General features: G+C 33.8%; 1 protein-coding gene across 1 annotated transcript in view; it reads right to left on the bottom strand.

The window, feature by feature from the left end:
- Positions 1 to 6301, bottom strand: part of LOC118737228 (pyruvate kinase) — a 30491-nt gene that overhangs the window by 23914 nt on the left and 276 nt on the right. The window lies entirely within an intron of this gene.

Consider the following 6301-nt stretch of genomic DNA (forward strand, 5'->3'; position numbering starts at 1 on the left):
GCGCACGTTGGCTACAGTTTCGCCATGGTATTCATGCGAACCGTGGGAGAAGTTCATGCGTGCAATGTTCATGCCGGTTGCCATCATTTTCTCCAGCATTTCAACGCTGCGCGAGACAGGTCCAATGGTGCAAACAATACCGGATAGGCGTACATGTGGCACGGCAGAGTCGAACTGCAAGCGGCATATATGATCTAAGTGAGTTTCAGCTTCAGCGGCCATCTTTTGGGGAACTTCGTTCTTCTGTGTTCATGGAAAGAGAAAATGAGAATACAATTTAGTATACTCAAATAAAAGTTGTAGGTAAAAGAGTACTTTTATTTACGTTAAAATTATTATTAGTATATAGTACACTTGCACTAAACATTAAGTCATTGTAAACTAGACGTAAGGTGTTTTATGTGTATACCAGTAGGTACAGAGTTATGGGTCTAGTCCTTAACGTATGACCGCGCAGAACACCATTCTGTAAATAGTTAGTGGAAGAGACAGTCGATATTTGATAGCGAGAACGACGGACGTGTTTTAGTAACCACTTAGGCTTCTGAATATTTCAGTGTGAATATATTCGCTGCCGCTGAAGGTAGTTTTTGTATTTTTGCGCATGCACTCAGTTTTGTATTCACCTATAAAACAAAATCTTCGTTTGGGTACAAGTTGCAAAAGGCCAAATCCCTAAGGCACCTTGTCTCAACGTAAAAAGTCCTACCGAAATAAGTATAACAACCAAAGTCTTTATAGGACTTGCAACTATTATTGCCTGATACTGATATTTTTTGGGTAGACGGAGAACGAAATCGCTCAGCAATTAATTTTTATAGAAGTTTTAGCGGTGCGTGCTACCACTCGTCTAAATCTAAATTAGAAAAAAGCTTCTCCTAAAATCCCTTTGCCGTTTGGGGACAGCGTAAATCTATAGGTCACTAGCGTTGGCCGAAAATTGGCTTTTTTTTTTAGAATTTTGACTGCTCATAGCAAAAATATATGTAGCTCAGAAAAAAAATATTTGTGCAAGATGAAAATTTTTGATCAATATCTTAGGCTCGCCCATGCCCATCAAAGTTCAAGTGCTAAAAGAAAGTGTTTCGTAGCTTACTTGGATTCTGTCCATACATATACCAAATTATGTACGCCTAATACGTTAGAAAATAATTGCAATTTTAGTAAAAAAATGTATTAATTTATATTTTTTGAGCACATTGAACTTTGATGGACTTGGGCGAGCATAAGATATTGACCAAAAATTGTCATCTTTACAGATTATTTTTAGAGCACAATGTTCAGAGACTACACAGGGTGCCCTGCCTGAGCTTAATTGTTATGACGAGTTTAAGCTTACAGCTTTCAATCTATGTGGATAACACCGGCACAAAAAAAAAATGGGGTGTGCTTTTAACCAGACCCACATACCGACATGTATTTCGATGGGCTGAGTCCGAATTTGTGGTCCGCTTGACTCTTACCACCCCACATTTTGAGTAAATTGTGAATTTTCGCAAATTTTGCCCTCGCAATTTACTCGACCCTTTGAGGGTGTACGAGTCAAACGGATCTCAGATTCGGATTCAGCGGGTTAAAAGCACACACCGATTTTTGTTTTTTTTTGTGTTCCGATATATGTAATTACAAGCTTTTCCCTTTTGTATGGGGCCTACCCGATCCAATGTAGTATATGAGGGATTTCCCGTTCCACCGGCAAATCCACACATATAGGGAACAGGCATATCTGCGCAAACTCAAATATGAATAGAGAACAAAAAATATGACCGATAAAGGATATATTTTTGTTGGTTCGATAAGAATCCATACAAAATTATGTACATATGCACACATATTGAATAACTACAGATTGGCTTCATTTGAAGTGGTTTTTATAACCAAATGTACTCGACCGTCTTAAGTTAGAAAAACTCTAAATCATTGGCTTGCCAACGAATTAATAAAAAATAGTTTTCTAGTTAGGAAAACTGAATATTAAAAAAAAAAAATCGAGTGTAAAAGTAATATTTTTATATTACAATACATTAAGCTTGAGCTAATTTCACCCAGGGAATTGCAGTAGATTTTTTGTAGGTGAAAACGACACAAGTCAATAATGAAAGCTTTTACCTACACATCTGTTTACAAGTCTGTACATACATACATATGTATGTACATATTTAAGCTTACATATGTCTTTATTCTAATGTACTACCGGCATAAGCACAAATATTTTTTTCACGGAATATATTTCTTAAAGATGCACTGAGTAGTGTAATCTATAAATAATTTGTATTTGTTTTTGAAACATCTGCTGCATCGGCGTTTGTAGAAATTTGTTTGGCGTGATTTTGTAGCTCACTGAAATATGTAATACATACTTACATATGTACATACACATGTATATGTATGTATTTTCGCAAACGCATTTTGTTTTGCTCATAATCGCACTTCGCATTTTAGTGATAATTGTTTAAAATTCTTACAGCGTAAACTTATATTATCTATGTATGACCTTAAATCAAGGTCAACAGAAATGCATTTCTCGCCACTTTACTATAGAGATACATACAGCCTGCATACATACATACATATGTTTGTTTGTTTGTAAGCTTTTTTATGTACAAGGAACGAATCTTTTGCTCGTTGCCGCTACCGCCGCCACCACTCATGTTACGAACGACGATGGTTGTGTAATCGAATAGTTTTTTTTTTTTCTACTAAGACTTGATGCAATAATTCTTTAAATTTTTCTAGAAAATACCTTTAGATTTGGTGCTTCATCATAAATTGTTGTATGAACCATTTTGGCTGTTGTTGTTATTCGTTTAATTAATAAACCGGAATATGAAAATTCTTTTCGATTGCGCGGAAATTCGGCAGATGTAACTGCTTGAGTTTTTAAACAGGCGCTGCGGCAATACTTTCTATTTGCCTCCTTAAGTAGATTGGTAGAAAAAGTATAAAAAAGGCATTTATTAAATCTACGATTAACCGAAATCTTGTTGTTTATCTATTCTACGCTGTCGAAAGAGAACAGTCAGTAAAATGAAAACTTAGAAAAAAATATTCGAGTTTTTTTTGTTTTTTTTGAAAATTAAATAAATAAATTATGTAGAACGAATGACAAAAGTGTGTGTATAACGCAGCTACCGTAGAACACCGAATCCGTTTTACAAGTGAACTGTCTAACACGCTTCGTTTTACTACGATATAGCCATGATTACAAGAGCGTGATGAGCAGCGGCAACGAAAAGTTCATTGAGATACTAAAGCACTGGGGTTGAGGGTAAAATAATGAATTGTTGGGAAAGTGAGTTTCGAGTCAGGGATGCCAACTCTATTAATGCTAATTCCCCCAAATTCAAGAAAAAATTCCCCAATTTTCAATGGTATGCGCCCAAAATAACTCTTACTATTTGAGGCGCTTCATTCTCATTACAAAAAAAAAAAACAGAAAACAACAAATATCATTAATTATTATGAGATAACAAGGACAGCCCGTCTTTTATAATGTATAAAACCAGTACTTCTGATGATATTTCGTAAAGCATATATATTATCGGGCTTAGGAGGACTTTACCTCAGAATCATATATATATGTAAACATTGGCTTGGCGCGTAACACGAAGTGTGAAATGTCAAATATAAGCAAATCCCACGAGTTTTTACAAAAACGTGTTTTTGGTCGAAAAGGGTGGCTCACCTATCTTAGAAAATGCATTATCTTCAGTTTTCTATAAAGAACAAGACTCTATCGCAAAATTGTGTTTAAATGAAAACTTAAAAAATATACACTAAAAAATAAAATAACCGCTCATGCTCATATACCAGTAGTTGCGTATGTAACGTATACGCCCCGTAGTACCATTAGCAGTCATCTAGCACGTTTACTCGAACGCCCCAATTTTAAAAGTCATATTATTTAAGAGTAATTAAATATTGGCGTGCAAGATTTTTACACAGCGTTTCTTATACACATATGTATTACTTTTACTCAACATTCTTCATTAGTGTTCTAAAAAAATTCGTTTGGTATATTGAATTTTCCCAAAATTTAAAGCGATTTCCAGATTACAGCGAGAAATTCATATTCCACCAAATCTGGGAATTCTCACCAGGTTGGCATCACTGTTTCGGGTATACAAGCAACCACTACAAATTACAGCAATACTACATACTATTCCGCTAAATTGCCATTGGTAATATAAAAGTTGTTGTTGTGGTTGCTGTTGGTGTTCGTTGCGGCCCAGAGAGAGTGAATAACGCTTTTGCGCAGAGAAAAACTTTTGAGCCCTTAGAAACCCCACAGCGTAGCAGAGCAAACAAAAGAACAATTGTCTGTCTATATCTATTGAATGCGCGAATTTTAGAATTTTAGCAAAAGTTTCAGGGTTGATGAAAGAAAAATGTCAAGCTCTTTATTAAGAGAAATGAAAAGAGCTTTTTTTTAATCGTGGGTACAGCTTTTGAATGAATATTTTCGGTGTCAGACTCATAAACTCACAGTGAATACATACATATGTACATAGATATAATAAATGAGCTCACTGTCTAATGCATACGTACATACAGATGTCCATACCCAGCCGCACCACGCAGAATGAGGCTCCTTAACCCTTTCGGTACATCTTTTTAGATTCGGGCTTTAAAAGTCCATTTTTATTTTTAAATGATCCTTTATGCATAATATAATAACATTCAATTTAATTTTTTTCCAAAATGCGATTCTAAGTGTTTTTTGGAATGATGCCATATGGCATCAAAAATTTAATAAAATAAGTTGGAGCATGCATAGATTTAATAATTAATTTAAAAAATTTACCAGTTGCAATTTCCCAGTACAAATATATCGTTATTTGCTGGTGCGGATTTCAGCTGCTTCAAATATTATTGATGCCATATGGCATCATACACATTTGAAAATATACCACGCGTTTATTAGCGCTTTTTTAAATTAAATTACAAGTTCTAGCAATATTTGACACTATTTTGGAGACTATAGCATATATATTTGTTTTTAATTTATTGGGTTATTTGGCAAAATATAGTATTTTAATGTAGACTAAGCAGAAGAAAATCGATATTTTAGTAAAGTTTTAAAATTGAAATTTTTCATCTTCTATGGATAAAAATAACAATACCGTATTAAAATATAGTTTATAAAACCTCCCATTACAGCGTTGCATATACAAATATAATTTCAGATAAGCTCAATTAAATCTCTGAGTATTCAAAAAAGCATGACGCCATATGGCATCAAAATAGCGAAAGGGTTAAGAATGCCTTTTAAGGTACTGGTTTTTTCACGAGAAATTCGAAGCACATTTAAATTCAGTAGGAAAAATTATAAAAAATCTACGTGGAGTTTTCACTACTATGGAAGGCTAAAAATTTGTAGGTTGTGAAAACTTCAATGCAGCATTCACCATTTTGTAATGCCTTGACTTCGGCAAATAAATCCGAACGAGAATAGAAACTCTACAAAGCTCTCCAAACCAACAACAACCACCAACTCATGCAAAATTGTCTTCTTAAAGAACCGTTCTTGCTTGTGTTTCACGCCTGTATAAAAGCGAAAGAAAGTCCTCATGTTTTTGGAACTACTTCTGAGGGAAAAAAGACCCGTATAAGTATATTTTGGAAGCAACCAAAATCGACTGGGTACTTATGTTCATACATATGTATGTATGTATGTAAGAGTTTGGTGTTAATTAGCTGTTTCTTTTATATGGTCACATTAAAAGTATATCCCATAAAATGTAACTAAAATGGGTTTATATCGATCGGATTTGAAATCGATAGCGACAATTGTGTCATTAACAAAATATAGCATTTTCAGTTTAAATGAAACTTTTTTCAAATAAAACCATTTTCAAACAAAGCGAAACCTTTTTCAAATTAAATGAAACTTCTTTTTGAAAATATTTCATTTAATTTGAAAAAGTTTCATTTAGTTTGAATAAAGTTTCTTTGAATTTGAAAAAGGCTTCATTTAATTTGCAAAAGGTTTCGCTTTATCTGAAAAAGGTTTTATTTAATTTGAAAATGGTTTCGATTAAAATAAAAATGGTTTCATTTAAGTTGAAAATGCTATAAAAGATATAAAGGTGATATATGTACATCATTCTTTATTTCTTCATTTCCAAAAAAAATGGCGTGACAATCAATTGGTTTTGGCTTGTAACTATCAGGTTTGAAACACCTAGGACCATAGTTTACCAATTTAACTTAGTATGCATGTGTGCTCATAGACCATATTAATAGATTTTGATAAATCAATTCCCAGCGGTGCCATTAGGCGTGCAGTATGGCAATATAG

The sequence above is a fragment of the Rhagoletis pomonella genome, unplaced genomic scaffold (assembly GCF_013731165.1).
Source record: "Rhagoletis pomonella isolate Grant_MI unplaced genomic scaffold, Rhpom_1.0 Rhpom_scaffold_00004, whole genome shotgun sequence".
In the NCBI taxonomy this organism is placed as follows: Eukaryota; Metazoa; Arthropoda; class Insecta; order Diptera; family Tephritidae; genus Rhagoletis; species Rhagoletis pomonella.